At 44.5% G+C, this 21,008-nt stretch overlaps 1 protein-coding gene across 1 annotated transcript in view; it reads left to right on the forward strand.

The window, feature by feature from the left end:
• The window catches only part of ANXA5 (annexin A5), an 86,708-nt gene that overhangs the window by 16,676 nt on the left and 49,024 nt on the right, over window positions 1-21,008 (forward strand). The window lies entirely within an intron of this gene.

Consider the following 21,008-nt stretch of genomic DNA (forward strand, 5'->3'; position numbering starts at 1 on the left):
TTCAATTAAAACAACCAGTGACACCAGTACCAATACATACAATTGATGTGTAATTTGAATAACATTCACAATACTGATGTTCATTTTTATAAATTGAACTGGAAACAAAAGGGGGAGGTCCCTGCCCTTGTGAGCTGTCCATCTAGAGCAGCCTTTCTCAACCTTTTTACCTTGGAGGAACCCTGTACATAACTTTTGGATCTCAAGGAACCCCTGCAAACAATTTTTTTTTGGTCTCGAGGAACCCCTACATTTATTCCGGAGGCATGGTCTTTAAATAGGTTAGGCTGCTAATTTCACTATCTCCTATTACACTGCCACTCATTATACTGTCTCCTGACCCCCCCCCCCCCCCCAATTTAGTGCTTCTTGTTACAGTACCACCTATTATAGTGTGCTCTATTATACTTCCCCCACGATGGGGTAAAATGCCAAGGAACCCCTGCAGAGTCCTCAAGGAACCATGGGGTTCCAGGGAACCCTGGTTGAGAAAGCCTGATCTAGAGGGTAGTGGGGCTGAGAGACTGGGGGAGTAGACAAAGGTGTTAGCAGATGAGGAAGTGAGCTTTAAATACTAGCTATAGCAAATTATGTTTGAAAAGGTGCATCTTGCAGGTACATTTGAAAATTTCCAGGCTTAGATCATGCTTGATAGGCTGTGGTAGAGACTTCCAAAGGAGAGGTGGACAAGTTTCCTCCAACAGATAGCTACTGGACATGCAGGAAAACTATACAGGAAAACTATACAATCATTCTCAGCGTGAACCAATATTTGCCCCCTCTCAATACAGCAGAAGGGCGACCCAAAATGATCGAGGAAATGTTATGATTGTCATTGTAAGCGTATATGCAACAGTTAGGTACATCAGTTTAGGGGAAAGCCAGTTAACTTAGCAGTATATTTGTGGGATGAACCTGGTGTGTATCCCATGCAAACACACAGGTAGAGCATAAAAGCTCCATGCAGATAACATCGGAGCTGTGATTAAAACTTAAGGCTTTTGAGCGGGAAGAGGAGTGTGCTAGCTGCTTAGGCCTCTTTTTAGATGGACTGCACAGTTTAACTCCCAATTGCCTGGGGTAAGTGCCTATTGGTTACACTATATAATGCAACTAAATGGGAGTGTTTGTAACCACATTTGTGTCTGTAGTGCAGTAACTGTCTGGCGCAAAAAAAGCATGTCGCGTCTAGCAAACGGCTGCCGCTAGCTCAAATGTACATGCAGGAGACTACTGCCAGTGATGGACGCTTTCAGCTGACTTCAAGCCCCCAGCAAATAGAAAAAGCAGACAAGCAATTAAAAGCACTGTTGTGAGCCATCACCTTTCTGCCCAAGTATTATTGTATTTATCTTCTGCTTAAGTGCCATGAAGTTAAACCAGACTGAATATAACAATTTTATAGTATGGAGCTTTTCATATTTGTTTGTTGCAGGATCACTTTTATTTTCCATGTTTGCTACTGGTGTCACTGGTTGTCTTGATTGAACAGTATGTTGAACTGCTCATGTATCTATGCTTCCCATTCTTTGCTTTGCATGTTGTACCGTGCTATGGCATATGTTGGCGCTCTATACATAAAAAATAAAGTAATTTTAGAAAAAAGGCACCTAAATGATTTTGCACAATTGTTTCAGATGACCTAAGGAATAAAAATAAGTTGGTATGGGCATTAAACTACCATTTTTGTTCCCCAATTCAGGGGTACTTTAACTTGTACTTAACTGTTAAGTACGTTTTCAATTGATAGGCGCTAAAAACTGTAATGTTGTAAGGGCAAGAAGTAAACTGAATCAGGTCTTGTGTAGAAAGGTTAAACCGCACAGGTCACCCATCCATACAGGAGTCCTATTCCTGTATACTAATTTGTCAAACATCAACCATGCTAAGTTCATGCTGCTAAAATCTGAGGTAACCATTTTCCTATCCTGTGTAAGCTGACATAGGCCCTATCCATAGTTAGTTCTGAAAACCTTATTTTGTTCCTCCCTTTTTATGTTTAGACTCTTAGCATATGATTTTAAATTGCAAATACTTTTAGATACGTTATTGTGCCTGTAGGAATATTAAATCATTAACTAGGGACCTCTGCATTGCTAAAGCACGTGTGAATGTGAAAGGCAGAATGCTAACTTGTTTTGCCTCCCTTCGGCTACGTTTACACTTAATCAGTTGGTGTGCGTTAGTATGCGTTGGTATGCGTTTTTTTTCTATAGCAGTGCATAGGGAAGAAGATTTCAAACGCGTGAAGTGTGCCATAGGAAAACATGGGCATTACTTTGAAAACGCTGGCGTACCAACTGCGAATGCAACCCCATCGGCCGCAGGGGGGCCCTCTGGGGCCTGCCAGCCGTGTGCAGGGGAAGCGCTGCCACCCTCCAATTGTGGGACCCCCCCCCAGCCAGGTGTGGAACTGGCCGCAGCGTCTAATAGACGCTGGGCCAGTTCATTGCCCGCAGTCTCCCAGGAGGTAGAGCAGGGCTACGGCAAGATGGCTGCCGCAGCCCTGCTCTGGAGACTGTCTCCAGTACAGGGCTTCGGGCGCCATCTTGCCATAGCCCTGCACTCTGCCTGTCAGCGCGGGAGATGTGCTACTGGAGGATCGTCGGAGCTGCACGCCAGATGAGTGATTTCCCCCCCCCCCCCGCCCCCCCCCCACAGGTGCAATTGTTCGTTCTGGTGACTGCTGCCCACATTGCAATTTTTTTTTTCTGGTGACTGCTGCCCACATTGCAATTTTTTTTCTGGTGACTGCTGCCCACTTTACGATTATTTTATAGGGAAATGCTGCCCAACTTAAGATTCATTTCTGGTAAAACATTGCTGCGTTAGGATTATTTTATAGTGAAACTCTGCCCCATTACGATTTGGCGCCTATGGGGGGGGGGGGGGGCATCCTCATTTTCGCAGGCGGGCCCAGTGATTTCTAGTTACGCCCCTGTTTGAGAATCAGTTTTCTTTCCGTTTTTAACTGAGAGCAACTGATTAAGTGTAAAAGGGCCCTTAGTGTGAATAGTAGCTGCGTGACAGCAGATGAGGGCCTGTAGGAGACAGCCTGCAGCTGGGAACATGTGTGCATGGAGCGGCGCTTATAAATGATCAGGATGGAGCAGTTTCTTGTGATCCATACATCGCTGCTATGGAGAGCGAGGCGTGTTACTGTGGCAGACAGCTTTCTTTTATTTTCTATACAGAGTGATTTTCCAACTCTTGTCCAGAACCCACCCAAAAATCTAAAGAGGCTGAGCATATTAGTTCTGTGTCATCGGGTCAAGTAAGAGTGTGCTTCCAGTTTTCCTGGCTGTGCAGCCAGGATTAGTAACCCCATCAGTGCCTGCAGTGTGCAGCTGTATTCAATCAGCTAAGCACAGGGTTGTCCCTGCTGTGGCAATGCTGCCGTTTTTTTCACTCAGAAGTTCCTTTTGTTAGCATCCAGTGTTGGCCTTCTCACATTAATAAATGCAGGTAAACTTGCCAAGCAGGTTTTCCTTTCCACCTACTATGAGATGGTAAAAACCACTTAGACATGCTTTAGTATAATATAAAGTGTTCTAGATGTTAAGGACTGTAAATATTCATGAACTATTCATAATGAAAATGTATGAGGCCTATTTATGCTTAAAAATGCATAGAAAGCACCCCTGTGCACTAATCGGAGCTACTACAGTGTTAAATCATTTATAGCCTTGCTGAAGCCAGAGTACCTTTTTGTTTACCACTTTGAGCTCTATAAAATCCAAGTTGGTTCGATTTGACAAAGTTCTCACATTTCTAGACAAGGCTGTAGCTAGGTTTAGAATATCAGTGTATTGACTGCCATCTGTCATAGTATCTTTGTGTTTTCTGACACCTTACCCACTAGAGGCAGAAGTGAAAAATTTGCGTTTGGCTGGCATAGACCAAAACACGCCCCAGACATCCACTTATTTCAAAACATTAGGAACAAACACGCCATCATTCGCCTTGTAACAAAGAATGACGAGCATGCCTACTGTCCGCAGGTTGACAAAATATGCCACTGCTGTATGGAGAACAGGCTGGTCCTTAACCCTGCCAAAATCGTCAAAATGATAGACTTCAGGAAGCATTTCCCCCGCCCCTCTTCCAATCTATATTGGCTGCACTGAAGTAGAGTATCCTGCATCCACTTCCTAGGCACAACCATCTCTAACGACCGGAGTTGGAAGGTAAACACTGCCTCTGCCCCAAGGAAAGCCTAGCAGAGACTATTCTTCCCTCACCAACTGAAGATGTTTGTTTGGTATGGACCAGGAGCTTCTTGAGAGCTTCTACATCACCAATGTTAAAGCTGTACTCTGCTCGTCCAACCTGATTTGGTACGCCAGCTCCTCCACCATTGACAGATAGAAACTAGGACAAGCTGGAAAAAAAAAATTTGCACCACTCTATTAGACCCCATTGAAAATAAACTAAATGAATAGATTGAATATTCTGAGTACTTCAGAATAGCAACTCTGCTGCAAAAATCCATCTGCACAAGGTCACTAGCTCTTAAAATACCCAGTCAGGAGCCCTGCCCCCCCCCCCCCCCCCATACACACACACACACACCTTAAGATGGAGGCTGCAGTTTTCTCTGGCAGAATTGTGCCTTGCCCCCTTTTTTTAGTGTGAGCAATATGGGGATACTGAGCCTAGCGGCAAACTCTGGCAACCACAGTAAAGAGGATACTATTCCAGCTGGACTGTTTGAGGTTATGTGATCAAAAATTTTTAAAACGGGAATTTTTGTGGCCAAAGCTTCATTTGACAAAAACTATTCACATTTAGGTACCAGATTGAGCTAGTAGTTGGGATGTGTGGGTATGTAAAATCCCTGCTTCTTGTCTAATTCTATTTATAAATGAGCAACGGCTGCACAGGAATTTCTGGGGCAATATCCTTTGCTTCATTGTAGTTTAATAATCTGGTAACAAAGTATAGTGTTAAAGCAATCCCTCCTGATAATGCTTTACCACAATGTACCGGTAATTCGTTTTAGGTAGCCCTGGCAATAGTTCTCAACTTCTCTTGGAGAGACGGCGCTTACAGCTTCTCCATTTCATTTCTGATTTCCTGCCGATACTCTTGCTGCAGGGGTCCATCTGAAAATGGCGCCTGCGAATAATAGCGCGCGGTGTTGCCGCCAATCCATTTGACACTTATCGCTATTTAACGTTAAAGCCTTATTGTTTAGTGTTAACACACAGAACCCTAACCCTAAGACTCCCCCCGGGTGGTGCCTGACCCTAAGACCCCTCCCCCTGGTGGTGCCTGACCCTAACCTTGACAGTATTGCATTAAATCCATTCACTGTTTTTCAGATAAATATCTTCTGAAGTCTGGCTTATGTTAGGGCGCTATTGATAGATAACGTTACTGTGCACAGTGACGTCTGCTGTTTGGCATATGAACGGCACTACTGATAAATAACGTTACTGTGTGCAGTTTTTCTTTTTTCCCCTTTCTGTCATTATGCAGTACTAACGATAAATAGCAATAAGCGTATCTTTTTAATGCGGCGCCATTTTTATGCATAGGCGCTGTGCGCCATTATTCACTGATCCATGCTGCAGAGACCAGACAAATAACACTTACCTTGCGCTTTTCTCCTGGCAGACTTAAAGCACTTAAGCTGCAGCCACTAGGGCGCGCTCAGTAGGCATTGTTAGGGAGTCTAGCACACGGATGACTTGCTGAGTAGGTGCTGGCTTGCTGAACAGGAAGAGCTGAGATTTGAACCCTGGTCTCCTGTGTTCAGAACCCTTTACCATTACACTATCCAGCCACTGTCTATTTTCAAGTGACAAATGTGCATACAACATTTTATGTAACCCTGCATCAACTTGGGAGTGGGACTATTTGTATCTCACCGACCATCTCTAAAAATATTCAATCTATTAGAATGAATGGTGCAGAGCCAAAAAGAGTGGTGATGGTAGCGTAAAAGGCACTGAGCACAAAAAAAAAAAACTCCCCATAAAGGAGCTTGGTACCACTGTATGTCATTGAGGGCCAGGGGCATACAGTGGCCATTGGCTACCGGAGGGGGGGGTGTGCACTATTTTTGTATTGCAAAGTGTGCATATGGGAGGGGGGGATGAGCAGTATCTGCACACTTTATAACTTTTGCCTTTTCAGTGTACATGAAGATTTTTACATGTTTTAATAGTCAGATCTAAGGTCTCAACCAAGGGGGGGGGGGGGGGGGGGGGAGAGCTTCCCTCCCACCATGAAATGGGAGAATCCCTTGCTGTATGGAAGTCACATTATCTAGTGATGGGAGCGGGCACAGACGCTGCATTGTTTAGAGTCAGACACTGGACTTCATATTTAGTTTTTTCATTCCAACAATTCGCATTGGTATTTAGTCATTTACACAGCTCTTCCCTTTTATACAATCTCCTAGCTCTGTTTAAGCTGTATACTGTGATAGTGAATGCTTCACATTCCCAGAAAACACCCTTATCCAAATCTGGATAAATTCCTGGAACAGAGATGGCACAGAGAGAATAAACATTTCCTGATGGAATCTAGTGCTTCAGAGCAAAATCTGTCACTGGGTGGTGGTCTTCAATTTATTATCCTGTATGAAGACGTTGTGTATCACAATTTCATAATTTCTGTTCATTAAAGTGAACCTCCAGACTAAGAATCTACTCAGCAGAACTGAAAAGGCTTGCTGTTTAACAGTTTCACAGCATGAGCACTTAGTTTTTCTTACCAAAGCATAATTTTTAGCTGCAATTTTAGTTAAGCTCCGCCCCATCAAAGAAAATTACCCAGGCATTTTTCCCATGATGCTGTGCAAAGCATGATGGATTTCTGATGATTTGCCTAAAACAGGGTGGCTAACATTATATTACCTATCTATTTTAATATAACTAATGTAACTTAATGACAGTGTTTGTTTACGCTGAAGTTCCTCTTTAACTATTTGTAACAGATCTAAAAGTCCCATAGTAAAAACTGCAATAATTGGCCATTGAATAGTGTGCCCAAAAAAATCCTTTAGTGCTGTAGTTGTGCCTACCAAGCTCCAAAAAGCAACTAGCCAGAGGGGAAAGAACCAGTCTGTTCACCACTGCCATGGCTCAACAAATATAAATGTGTTCAGCAGCACTGCCATGGCTCCAAGAACTTCACACCGCACTGCATCCAGCTGAAGCAGTACTATATCCGTGGTGTACAGATGCGATGTACCTCGCTACAGTCTGTTGCAGAGTCTTCTAGTGCGTCTGAGTGGGTGTGTTCCATTCATCCGATAACATCTATTCAATATTGACTATAGAGTCAGCTGCTGAGCGTCTACAGAACAGGAATTTGACTTTTTTTTAAAAAAAAACCTTATGAATGGAATATTGTAGCTGGCTTTAGTCATCTTTTGATTAAGATGCATTTTGTTTATCTGTCTGCTTTCCCTGCTGATCTGCTTTGCAAATTAACCCGAAACAAAAATGTTGATCTACTGTTCTGACGTTGCTTTGACCTATTTCATATGAGCTGCTAATGGATGATCACTGCCGCTGTGTGCAGTCTTTACTGGCATCTGGAGGTAGTCTCCTACCCAATTACATACTGACTTGGTGGCAGCTATCCAGACCCGTGTGACAGTTTTCCACCAAGTGGTTGTTTGGCCTATCTGTACATGTGGGTGAACCAATTATTACCTTAGTGCATGATCCCTGGTTGCAGGATGACTCGACCATATGAACTACTAGACCTTTTTACTTTACGAACAGTTGTGTATTTTAGTTCCTGTTAATAACCAGGTATTAGTTTTAAGTGGCAGGTTAGTCATTTTTCCAATCAGCAGGCGCTAACTGCTTGTACTGTATACTTATTGCTAGCCAACCACTTAACATTATGCTTTTTCTGATGTCTTTATTGTAACTTTTTTTTGTTTTAGTGCAATTGTATTTTTCCTTTGTCCTTTTTATATTTGCTTAACCTGGTGGTTTTGATGGTTTAGGGGAACCTAGAACCAAGTGTGCTGGGAATTTTAGGTGCTTAATGGCTGAATGCCTGGTTCCAAAATGATTCCTGGCAGTAAAAAAAGTATTGCCCTGAAACGCCTAATTTTTAATCTCCAAGTCTAACCATCTTTGCAGGTCACATATAATTTTAGAACAGCATAGAAGGAACTTGGCATTCATAATAATGGGATCAAAACTGTTGTACACCTATGCAGCCATGTTCCATAAATGTTTTTAGTATTTATGGTATATAGTGCTGATATCTTCTGCAGCACTTTAGAGATTTGTAATCGAAACTGTCCCTCAGTGGGGCTCACAATCTAATCTCTGCCATGGTTATGTCCATGGTCTAGGGCTCTAGGCCAATTTTTATGGGGAAGCGAATTGGCTTATTTATATGGATGTGGGAGGAAATCTCTGTAGATACAGGGAGAATATACAAACTCAGTGCAAATAGTGGCTTGGTGGCAAACCAGAGATTAAAACCAGAAACCCAGCGCTCAGTGGCGTAGCTAAAGAGCTGTGGGCCCCGATGCAAGTTTTACAATGGGGCCCCCCAAGCACTCTATACATAGCAATTGATACGGTGCACCAAAACCTGCCAATGGCAACTACAGAGTCAGAGGTGCAAAGAAGGGATGGGAAACAGTTTGTTAATGATTACCACTATTCAAAGTATCTCTAGAAGTGATTATTATGAGCACAGGACCAATAGAGAGCTAATACTGTAGTTGAGGGAGGGCCCTTCGGGGCCCCTCTGGCCCAAGGGCCCCGATGCGGTCGCTACCGCTGCACCCCCTATTGCTACGCCCCTGCCAGCGCTGCTAGGCGAGAGTGTTTATCCATTGTGCGGAACTACAGTCAACATTTCTCCTCTGCTCCAGTAGATTAGGCACTAGAGATGGCCCGAACCTCCAATTTTAGGCTCGCGAACCTACCGCGAAAGTTTGGTTCGTGCGAACTTTCGCGAACTGCAATAGACTTCAACGGGGGAGGCGAACTTGGAAATTTAGAACAAATTATACTGGCCAGAAAAATGATGGAAAAGATGTTTCAAGCAGTCTAATACCTGGACAGAGACATGGTTGAGTGGGATACACGTCAAGTCTCAATAAACCTACATTTGACACACACCAGTGTTTTTTAAGGTCAGAAATCACATTGAATGTTGAATTGCAGGCCTAAACTGCTTTACAACATCTTGCATCTTACATCAATCAGGAAGTGTAATCTCCTCCCTGCTCAAGAAGTAGGATCTTGTCTTCTAGGGATTTGTAAGATGTCAAAAGCACGCTCACATACATTGGCATGGAATCGAACCCAGGTCAACTGCTTGGAGGGCAGCTATGCTCACCACTATACCACCAACACTACAGGCTGAAGCCAGCCTAGCTGGCCTGGGAAGGATGAAAAGCTAGGTGGCCATGCAACCATTCCTGTTAACCTAAAGCTTGTGTCTTTTACAACACATTGGCTTAAGACTTTACCAAATCCAATGCTCCAATATGGGGAAGCTTCTTGGTTTGCTTTTTTTTTTTTTTTTTGTGGTGTCAGTTTACTCATCTCTACAACTACAAGAAAGGCCCAGGAGTAGTCTTAGCTACCGTAATATCTGTTACGGCAGGGCCCTTATTACACTTTCTCTTAAGGGCTATGGAAACAGTTTTGCCCATGCGATAAAGCGAGGTGCAAAAATGAAATCATGCCTAGCAGAGGATGGTTTTGATCCATCAACCTCTGGGTTATGGCCCAGCACACTTCCACTGCGCCACTCTGCAGTCTGCTTACATTTGTATACAATCTTCAAGTTTAAGGGTTCATTAGTTGAAATAGTTACACTACAATCTGTTACAGCAAGGTCCTAATGACACTTTCTCTTAAGGGGCAGCGGAAGTGTGCTTTGCCCATAACCCAGAGGTTGATGGATCAAAACCATCCTCTGCTAGGCATGATTTCATTTTTGCACCTCGCTTTATTGCATGGGCAAAACTGTTTGCATAGCCCTGTAAAAGTGTAATAAGGGCCCTGCCGTAACATAGATATTACGGTAGCTAAGGCTACTACTGGACCTTTCTTGTAGTTGAAGAGATGAGTGAATTGTGACACCACACTTAAAAAAAAAAAAAAAAAAAAAAAAAGCAAACCGAGAAGCTTCCCCATATTGGAGCATTGGATTTGGTAAAGTCTTAAAAAGCTAGAGAGCTTCTGTGCGTCAGCCAAATAGCTAGAAGGCTGTTAAAGAGAACCCGAGGTGTGTTTAAAGAATGTTATCTGCATACAGAGGCTGGATCTGCCTATACAGCCCAGCCTCTGTTGCTATCCCAAACCCCACTAAGGTCCCCCTGCACTCTGCAATCCCTCATAAATCACAGCCATGCTGTGAGGCTGTGTTTACATCTGTAGTGTCAGTCTCAGCTGCTCCCCCGCCTCCTGCATAGCTCCGGTCCCTGCCCCCGTCCTTTCCCTCCAATCAGCAGGGAGGGAAGGGATGCAGGCGGGGACTGGAGTTCTGCAGGAGGCGGGGAGAGCAGCAGACTGACACTATAGAGATAAACACAGCCATCTCTGACAAGCTGTTTGTCAGCAGCGTGGCTGTGATTTGAGGGATTGCAGAGTGCAGGGGGACCTTAGGGGGGTTTGGGATAGCAACAGAGGCTGGGCTGTATAGGCAGATCCAGCCTCTGTATGCAGATAATAATCTTCAAACCCACCTCGGGTTCTCTTTAAGTGGCTTTGTAGTGTTTAGAAATAGCAGTGTGGTGCTTACAAGGACAATTGTATGGACAAGGACAGTTTGGGTTTTTTTTTTTTTACTTTTGCTTCAAAAACTAACTGGATAACTATAGCCAGTATGAAGTTCAGAAACCGGTTTTTAATTGTATGTTATGCCAGACTGTAGTTGTGCTTTGAATATCCACAGCAGCAGTTAATATTAACAGTATATGATTGAATGCATGTTTTATGATCCAAGTACTTTTCATAACCACCAGCTTGCTGAGGTTTGACAGTATAGATTTCATCCCAGTATGAGCTTGTTGAGAATATAAAACATAAAGTACCGGTAGTACTAAGGAATTATAGTGACAAGAGCCAGTTTGTAAGCTTTGTCTAACTGGTAATTTTTATGCTGTGGAGAATGCCAGGGTAGTGCCCAGTGAATAAAAGGGGAAGCATCCAAGCTAGAGTACATTTAGGGGTCATTTGCCTTGAAACGCCCTCAAATGATGACACACCCTTGTGATATATGCACTGTACAGTGTAGTATAGCAGCACACCCAGTTCCTTGCTGTTATGGATGTCAGTACAATTGTCTGTCTTCTGCAGGAATTTGGACAGAGTGGGGGAATAAAATACAAGTAGAATATTTAATATTCTATTCTTCCACCTTTCCTTTCTGCTCATACATGTGCAGGCTGTTTATATTGGGCTTTCTCAAGGGAAGTACAACATCTAACGTCCCACTTTTTACATGCTGTGTCCTTTCTTAAAGAAAACCTGAACTGAAAATTAAAAGTCTAAATAAGCATACTTGCTTCATACTTGCCTCCCATGTAGTCTACTTCTCAGTGTTTTTCTCCTGTCCCGCGCCCTGTTTGTTCACTGTGATCAAGGGAATTTTCCGTCCTCCATTTTGAAAATGGCCATTACCCATAACAGCTTTCTGGTCAGCACACAGTTAAACTGTAACATCGCCCACTTGAGCCATAGGGAAACATGGACATTATCTGGTACATCAGTTTTTCCTCTTGGCTATAACTGACAGCAACTGATATTTTACTGACAGCAACTGATATATTTCAGATCTGAAAAAATATTGTCAGAACTGGAAGGGATTATTGTCAAAAGAAAATGGTGAGCTTCTGAGAGGAACTGATGGCAAGGTAGCCATGTAATGTTCATTTGAAGTTACCTCATGTGTTTATTTTAAATATTTTTTACTCCGTACAGGTTCTCTTTAAGCAGTAAACCTGCACAAACTAATTCTGTGCAGCAAGTTAGGTGAGTCAAGCCTCTCTGTCCTCACCATACTTACGTTTGTCGCTTAGCATTTGGAAACACCGGATGGGAATCTGGATAGAACAGTGAAGTAAACTAAGAATTACCACTTACATTAATATGCCAATTGGCAAACTGAAAGTGGGTTCATTGGGAACAGACATCACAAACCAACAACCAGAAATGTAATCAGATATAATTGTATCGGTCAGGCTATTTACATGGAACCTGCATTTGAGAAAGCCAAACAAAAGTCTTAAAGGGCAACTGAAGTGAGAGGTACAGTATATGGAGGCTGGCATATTTATTTATTTTCCTCTTAAGCAATACCAGTTGCCTGGCTATCCTGCTGATCTTCTGCCTCTAATAATTTTAGGCATAGACCCTGAACAAGCATATGCATCAGATCAGGAGTTTCTGACATTGTCAGATCTGACATGAATAGCTGCATGCTTGTTTCTGGTGTTATTCAGACACTGCTGCAACCAAATAGGTCAGCAGGACTGCTTGGTAACGGGATTGTTTAAAAGAAATGCAAACCTCCATATACTTAAAGGAAAACTTAAGTCAAAAATAAAAAATATTTACTCACCCGGGGCATCCCTCAGCCCCCCGAAGCTAGATGGTGCCCTCGCAGCCCCGCTCCGATCGTCCTGTCCCCGCCGGCGGCTACTTCCGGGTTCGGCGACAGCCGCCGACAGGCTGGGAACGCGGCTGATTTTCCGCGTTCCCAGCTGCTAGATCACCCTCTATGCTGCTATAGCGTATAACCTATACGCTATAGCAGCATAGAGGGTGATATAGCGGCTGGGAACGCGGAGAATCACTTGCGTTCCCAGCCTGTCAGCGGCTGTCGCCGAACCCGGAAGTAGCCGCCGGCGGGGACAGGAGGATCGAAGCGAGGCTGCGAGGGCACCATACAGCTTCAGGGGGCTGAGGGATGCCCCGGGTGAGTATCATTTTTTATTTTTGACTTAAAGTTTTTTCCTTTTTAAGTTGTCATTTTAATCACAGTAAAGCTATGGCACAGCTGGCAACCTAAAACTGATTCAACACCTACTTCTGCAAAGCTGTAGCATTGTTCAGTAGCCAGTCCTCGCTTTCAGCTCTGCCCTTCTTCCGTAAGCAAACTTCTGGCAGGGGCACAGTGCATGCCATTGGCCACTTAGATGGAAGTCACATCGGTGTGAACCATTTGTACATTTCATTATGCAGCCCAAATATGGCTCTAGCAATGCTGTATATACAGTAGGTATTTGGATAGTCATTACTTAACTCAGATGTGTGTGCACACGCACTGTACTGTCTAGTATCTGTCTTGGTACCGTCAATGATGCCATAATTGACTGCTGATGGCATTGTGGAGATAAGTTTTATACCCTATTGGCTGCCTTCTGGTTATAGGTTGGCAATGCTTATGAATGACGTAAGCTCTAATGGCTTTGTTAAGGATATTATGCTTAGTAGGTCCCACAGAAGCTTTCAGTTCTGTCTGCACTGAGGAAGATGACGCTAAGCTTGTAGCAGAGTGCGGGTTTCCCCAACTCTGATAGTGTCACAGAGGACATAGATATACTGCACTGGGAGAATAAGTGGTTAAGCGGAAAGGGGGTGTGTGTTTTATTTTTATTTTTTTGAGAAGTTCTGTAAATAGAGCCCAATGTTATGCATTTTCTTGGCTTACCTCAATTCCGGTTCTAGATGCGCCACAGGTGGAGGCCAACTACATTTTTGTTTTTACATGTGGCTTCTCACCTTGTTGGTGTTCAGCCATTATCCAATGCATAGGTAGTCTCCAGAGTTCTGTATTGAAACTTAATTTGAAGCTTAAAATAGTGGCCATAGCTTGCTTATCCTTTCATTGTGATTTCCCAGTAAGACTGCCTTTATATTAGTCCCTGTTTGCTGACACTGGGATGAAAGCTATCTCCTGATCAGCATGTCAGCTAGTGAGTGGTTGAAAAAAGTGAAAACCTACATGCAATAAAACACTTCTCTCTCTTTTTTTTTTTTTTTTTTTTTTTTTTTTTTTTTTTCTTTTTAATTGTAGTTTTTGCTGTGGATGGTTCAGTAACTTGCTGGTCTGTGACTGCATGTCTGTATGTTTCAGATGCAGATCGAAGTTAATATGGATACTAAGCGTCTAATCTTGTGCAGCTCTGGACTGATGTAATTTGACCTGGAATTTGTGGATTAACTATAGCTGATTTTAATATTGTAGCCGCAAGAAGAAACTGTTTATATAACACAATTTGTATGCTTTTTTTTTTTTTTTTTTTTTTTAATCCACTGCACTGCTTCAGTCTTATCTCACTAGACTAAGGCCCATTAAAATAACGGGCGCTAGGCCTCTGCTCAAAACCCCCCACCCCTGTCGCTGCAGGTCAGCGTGCATGTGTGCTGACCTACCCACGCGTGTGATGCGTACCCGTGCACCCCCTTGGCCCCGTCCTCCTGTCCCAACGGCTGCCCGCATTAGCGGTAGGCCAAAAGCACGGTTGTTTAGAGATTCCGTTTTTTCCTGGCTCCTCCTTGGCGTGAACGTGGTGGCAGCATCAGAACCACTCCACACCGATGGGCAGGAATGGGGTTTGCAGGAGAGTTTGCGCATCTCCACATGGATGACAGAGCTCCGCCCCGCCTTCAGTCTCCCAGCGAAACCGCCATCTAATAACCCTGTACAGCTCTGTGATCTAAGGCAGCGCTGTACTGGGGACAGCCGTGTGACAGGGCTGTTGCCTCTGTAGGCAGGAAAGTGATCGGCTGTCATAGGCTGAAGCCTATGACAGCCACTCATGCTGATTGGCTGGCGGAGGGAGGGGGGAATAAAAAAAAGCAAATTTATAAAAAATGGGGAGCGATCAGACCCCACCAACAGAGAGCTGGTGGGGGGAAATCACTTGTGTGCTGAGTTGTGCGGCGCTGCAGTGAGCCCTTAAAGAGAACCTGTACTGAGTAAAACTATTTAAAATAAACACATGCGGTAACTTCAAACAAACATTACATAGTTACCTTGCCATCAGTTCCCCTCAGAAGCTCACCGTTTTTCTTCTGACAATAATCCCTTCCAGTTCTGACAATATTTTGTCAGATCTGAAATATATCCGTTGCTGTCAGTAAAATATCAGTTGCTGTCAGTTATAGCTGAGAGGAAAACTGATGTACCAGGTAATGTCCATGTTTCCCTATGGCTCAAGTGGGCGATGTTAGTTTAACTGTGTGCTGACCAGAAAGCTGTTATGGGTAATGGCCATTTTCAAAATGGAGGACGGCAGGAGAAAGACACTGAGGTGTAGACTACATGGAAGGTAAGTATGACTTGTGTATGCTTATTTTGACTTTTAATTTTCAGTTCAGGTTTTCTTTAAAGCTGCAGTGGCTGAATTAGCACAAAATGGCCTGGTCACTAGGGGGGTCAACTCAGTGGTCCTTGAGTGGTTAAAGTGGATCTGAACTCTTGCTCAGGACAGAAGGAAAACGGAGAGAAATGCACCCTGTATGTAGATTTAGCCTGTCTAATTCCCCCTTATTTGTGTCTAATCTCAAGTTGTAATTTGATCCTCCCATGTCATATGACTGCCTATGGCAGATGAGCCCATTTGAAAGCAGACTGTAAACCATGTCTGCTTCCATAAATCATGAAGTAGAAACTGTGCAGATTTATTTTCAGATTTGTATGAGCTGTTGTGTCTTTTAGACCAGAGAGGAGGTCTGAGTTCACAGTTCAGGTCCACTTTAGTTGACTTTTTCAGCAGCTGCTCTTGCTATCTGCTTCCCCTTCCTCCAAAAGTTACAAAGCTGGTACAACCCATTTTCTAAAATGCCACCAGCAAGTTGGCACATCTACAGTATTAAAGTGACTCTGTAACAAAAATTACAACGTTTTTTTTCTACCATCCTACAAGTTCCTAAACCTATTCTAATGTGTTCTGGCTTACTGCAGCTCTTTCTACTATAACCATCTCTGTAATAAATCAATGTATCTTTCCCCTGTCAGACTTGTCGGCCTGTGTCTGGAAGGCTGCCAAGTTCTTCAGTGCTAGTCTGTTCCTCTATGCACACTCTAGTGTGTGTTTTATTTACATAAGCCAGCAGCTTCTCTGCTATCTTATCAGTAATAGAAGAGAGCTGGATAAAAATCCTCCTCTGTGAAAGTAGCTGGCTGACATACTGAGGAATTACAAGCACAGGCAGAGCTGTCTGCAGGAAGCCTGTAATGTTCAGTGCATGAGAGAAGAAGGGGACAGAAGGTAAACACACAAATGATCTTTTGAGATTCAAAAGGAATGCTGTATACAGCCTGCTTATGTATGGATGTATTTTCTATGTGTGGACATATTGTACATCAATCTACTTCCTGTTTTGGTGGCCATTTTGTTTGTTTATAAACAAACTTTTTAAAACTGTTTTTGACTACTTTTAATGCGGCGGGGAGCGGCGAAATTGTGACAGAGGGTAATAGGAGATGTCCCCTAACACACTGGTATGTTTACTGTTCGATTTTAACAATACAGATTCTCTTTAAGGAATGTGACTTGCAAATGTGTAACTGTATGCTCTGTACGTGCACAGATGCAATACTCTACTGTTCATACTTGTTCACCACTAGTTCTCTCCATCAGGTTACCCAGATAAAGGAGCTGAGGGAACTCCGCATCCTCCCTCCCTCCCTCCTTAGAGCACTTTTCCACTACCAGCATTATTCGATCCGATTCTAGCGGATCACAAAACGCTAGGTACAGCTGAACTAATGCAGAACTAATGCAAAACACGGCAACTGTTTTCTATTAGTTCAGTCCGTTTGCACCACAATGTTCTCATGTTCTCCAAAGTGCAATCGTCATTCTGCCACATTCTCTGTGATTCAGCTCCTACGCGGTGTACAGGAGTGCAGGAAAATCACATGGTATTATCACTGCTATGAAGTTTCCCCTGCACTTCAGCAATTTTCCGCTAGTTGTGTGTTATGTTTCTCTCCCCCCCTTCCCCTCACTATAAATGGAAAATCTAAAACACACTGCAATTGCATCCACAACACAGTGGAATTGCGGTGGTGGATATTGGGAAGCAAAGTTGCTTTTCTAAAGTGGAAAAGTATCCTGTTTTCATTTTAGCTATTTTCAGGTTTTTTTTTTTTGTTTGTTTTTTCACTGTTCATTTAACTGGCTAATTGTCGCACTAGTTTCGTATGTTCCATTTTTCTCATTGAAAGTACACAGTAATATTTGCTTTCTCCCAGGCTAATATTGTCAGAAAGCAATTACTATCATGGTTGAAGTGGATTAATTCTAGTGAAAAAAAAATCAGCCCCACCCATAATTGTTTTGCTAGCTATAATTGCAACATCCCATAAAGGCTCAGCATTCTCTTCCCAGTGCTGACTGTGTGCTGATGCAATAAACTGTTTCCTAAGGGGCTCCAGGCATTGGAGGTGCATTATTCTGCTTTTGCCAGATTTGTGTTGTGTGCCAGTCTTAATAATAGAGATGTCGCGAACCTCCGACTTTCCGTTCGCGATCCTTCGTAGAAGGTTCGGTTCGCGGAAAAGTTCGTGAACTGCAATAGACTTCAATGGGGAGGCGAACTATGAAAAATAGAAACAATTATGCTGGCCACAGAAGTGATGGAAAAGATGTTTCAAGGGGTCTAACACCTGGAGGGGGGCATGGCAGAGTGGGATACATGCCCAAAGTCCCGGGGAAAAATCTGGATTTGACGCAAAGCAGCGTTTTAAGGGCAGAAATCACATTGAATGCTAAATTGCAGGCCTAACGTGCTTTCAAACATCTTGCATAGGTATACATCAGGGGTGCCCACACTTTTTCGGCCCGCGAGCTACTTTAAAGTTCGCCGAGGCCAAGAGATCTACCGACGTTTTAAATGCACCCGCACCACCACCCCCCACCCCCTGGAAAAGTAGTTAGGTATAGGTCCCTTCAGTATAGGTTAGCTAGCTAGGTATGTGTGCCCTTAGAATAGGTTAGCCAGGTATGTGTGCCCTTAGAATAGGTTAGCCAGGTATGTGTGCCCTTAGAATAGGTTAGCCAGGTATGTGTGCCCTTAGAATAGGTTAGCCAGGTATGTGTGCCCTTAGAATAGGTTAGCCAGGTATGTGTGCCCTTAGAATAGGTTAGCCAGGTATGTGTGCCCTTAGAATAGGTTAGCCAGGTATGTGTGCCCTTAGAATAGGTTAGCCAGGTATGTGTGCCCTTTGTATAGGTTAGCCAGGTATATATGCCCTTAGTATAGGATAGCAGGAGCCCGCACGCAACTTGCCTCCCTTCAGCTCCAGCGGTGGCCTCCTGGTCTTCACCCCCTCAGCCACAGCTCCCTGCAGGGCAGATAAGCCATTTCGGTGGCTGAGGAAGGCTCCGGCGGGCTGCGTGCGCTAAGGAGGAAGTTTTGCTTCCAGCGCCATGCCCCCAGTCATGACAATGCGTCATGGCAGAGCCGCCCCTGGCCTCTCAGCCGCGCCTCTCTCCCCGCGAGATCAGCGGCCAGCAGCAGAATTTGACAGGACGTGGCCAATCGACCGCGTTCTAGAGCTGCTGGCGCACGATTCAATGGGACGCGGCCATGAGGCTGCGATCTACCAATTAGGCGGTCGCGATCTACCGGTAGATCGCGATCGACCTATTGGGCAGCCCTGGTATACATCAATCAGGGAGTGTAATTAGAGTTCTGCTTCACACTGACACACCAAACTCACTGTGTAACGCACCGCAAACAGCTGTTTGCGTAGTGACGACCGTGCTGGACTGGTGCGCACCATGGCCAGAGTGTAGGCCGTGGCGTTTTTCAAGCCCATATGGTCGCCGGGCTGTGGTAGCTCAATGATAGAACAGTGACTGTCCAGCTGATCAAATTTGGTCTGACCACAATGAAGCAACGACCTTATTATCTTTTGTGTGCCACCCCCACCCGAGACACTCAAATAGCCAGCGGTCATTGCTTCATTGTGATCACCGCGGCAAGGTAATGATCACAAAGGGGGATGGGCACATGTACATGCCTTTTTGTTGCAGCCGCCCGCAGTGCAGCCAGAAAAATTAGGCAGGCATGTACACGCACCAGAAAAATCAGTGTAGTGGCCGCTGCTAGCAGCGGCCTTAAAAATTCAGGAATCCGCCTAGAGTCCTGGACCCTGTTGGTGGTGGTGGAGAAGGCAAGCGGCCTGCAGGCAGAGATGCTGTGTGTGGGGACTGACTTAAGGTGCGTACACACGTCAGATAAAAGTCTTTGGAAAATGAAAGATCACAGACCAATTTTACCCCCTTTCGTGTAGTATGAGAACCATACTCTACACAGTCTATTCTATGGAGCTGAATTCCCCATCAGATAAAAATCTTTGCACGATGCTGCACACAATGATGCTGTACACATTCAAAAGATCAGTATCTGCAAAAGATCTGTTCCTGCAAAAGATCCATTCCTGCAAAAGATCCATTCCTGCAAAACTCATTCATAGTCTATGATATCTGCAGATCTCATACACACCTTGTTTAATGGACATTCATCTGCAGATCAGACAATTATCTGCCGATCTGAAGATCCAACCTGGTGGATCTGATCTACAGATAATTGTCCGTTAAACAAGGTGTGTGAGATCTGCAGATATCATAGACTATGAATGCGATTTGCAGGAATGGATCTTTTGCAGGAACAGATCTTTTGCAGATGCTGATCTGTTGCATGTGTACAGTGGTCTTTGTGTGCAGCATCTTGCAAAGATTTCTGTCTGATGGGGAGTTCAGCTCCATAGAATAGACTGTGTAGGTATGGCTCTCATACTACATGGAAGGGGGTAAAATTAGTCTGTGATCTTTCATTTTCCAAAGACTTTTATCTGACGTGTGTACCCACTTTTTTAATCTTCGGTCGTGCAGTAGCCCTCCGGGATCCATTCCTCGTTCATTTTGATAAAGGTCAGGTACTGAACACTGTCGTGACTTAGGCGACTTTTCTTCTCAGTAACTATGCCTCCAGCTGCACTGAAGGTCCTTTCTGACAGGACGTTTGCGGCAGGGCAAGAGAGAAGTTGTATGGCAAATTGGGACAGCTCTGGCCACAGGTCAAGCCTGCGCAACCAGTAGTCCAAGGGTTCATCGTCGCTTTTCGCAGTGTCTACATCCACACTCAAGGCCAGGTAATCAGCTACCTGCCGGTCCAAGCGTTGGTGGAGGGTGGATCCGGAAGGACTATGGCGAGGAGTTGGACTAAAGAACGTCCGCATGTCCGACATCACCCTGAGATCGCTGGAGCGTCCTGTCCTTGCCTGCGTGGACTTGGGAGGAGGAGGGTTACTGCCAGTGGTACCTCGATTGCGTTGTGCAGCCACATCACCCTTTAACGCATTTGTAAAGCATAATCGACAGCTTGTTCTGCAAGTGCTGCATCCTTTCCGCCTTCTGTTGAGTTGTTAACAGGTCCGCCACTTTGTGCCTGTACCGAGGGTCTAGTAGCGTGGCCACCCATTACAGGTCATTCGACTTGAGTTTTTTTTGATACGGGGGTCCCTCAACAGGCTGGACAACATGAAAGAGGACATCTGCACAAAGCTGGATGCAGACGTACTCTATATCTCCTCTTGCTCTTCCTCAGTGACGGGATGCAACTCCTCTTCCTCCCCCCCCCCAGCCACGAATAATACCACGGGAAAGTGGAGCAGCAGAAGCCACCTGTGACGGCTGCCGCGGTTGTTCTTCTTCCGCCGCCTCTTCCTTCTCCACAGAAACACCTTCCTCATTGCCATCATCAGTCTGACTCCTCTTCTTCCTCCTCCCCCCTCTGTGCTGCCACAGGTGTTGTGGGAACATAGGGTTCGGGTGTAAATGACTCCTGCTGCCGTAACTCTTCTCGTTCACGCTCCTCCACAGCTGTATCCACCACTCTACGCACGGCACGCTCCAGGTGCCCTCATCGCGACTCACCAGTTTGGTCACCACCTCAAAGGGCTCCATGACCCTGCATGCATTTCGCATCAGTGTCCGGTTGTTGGGCCACAACATCCCCATCCTCCCAGATTGTGTCCTTGTA

This window comes from Hyperolius riggenbachi, chromosome 1 (genome assembly GCF_040937935.1).
Source record: "Hyperolius riggenbachi isolate aHypRig1 chromosome 1, aHypRig1.pri, whole genome shotgun sequence".
Lineage (NCBI taxonomy): Eukaryota > Metazoa > Chordata > Amphibia > Anura > Hyperoliidae > Hyperolius > Hyperolius riggenbachi.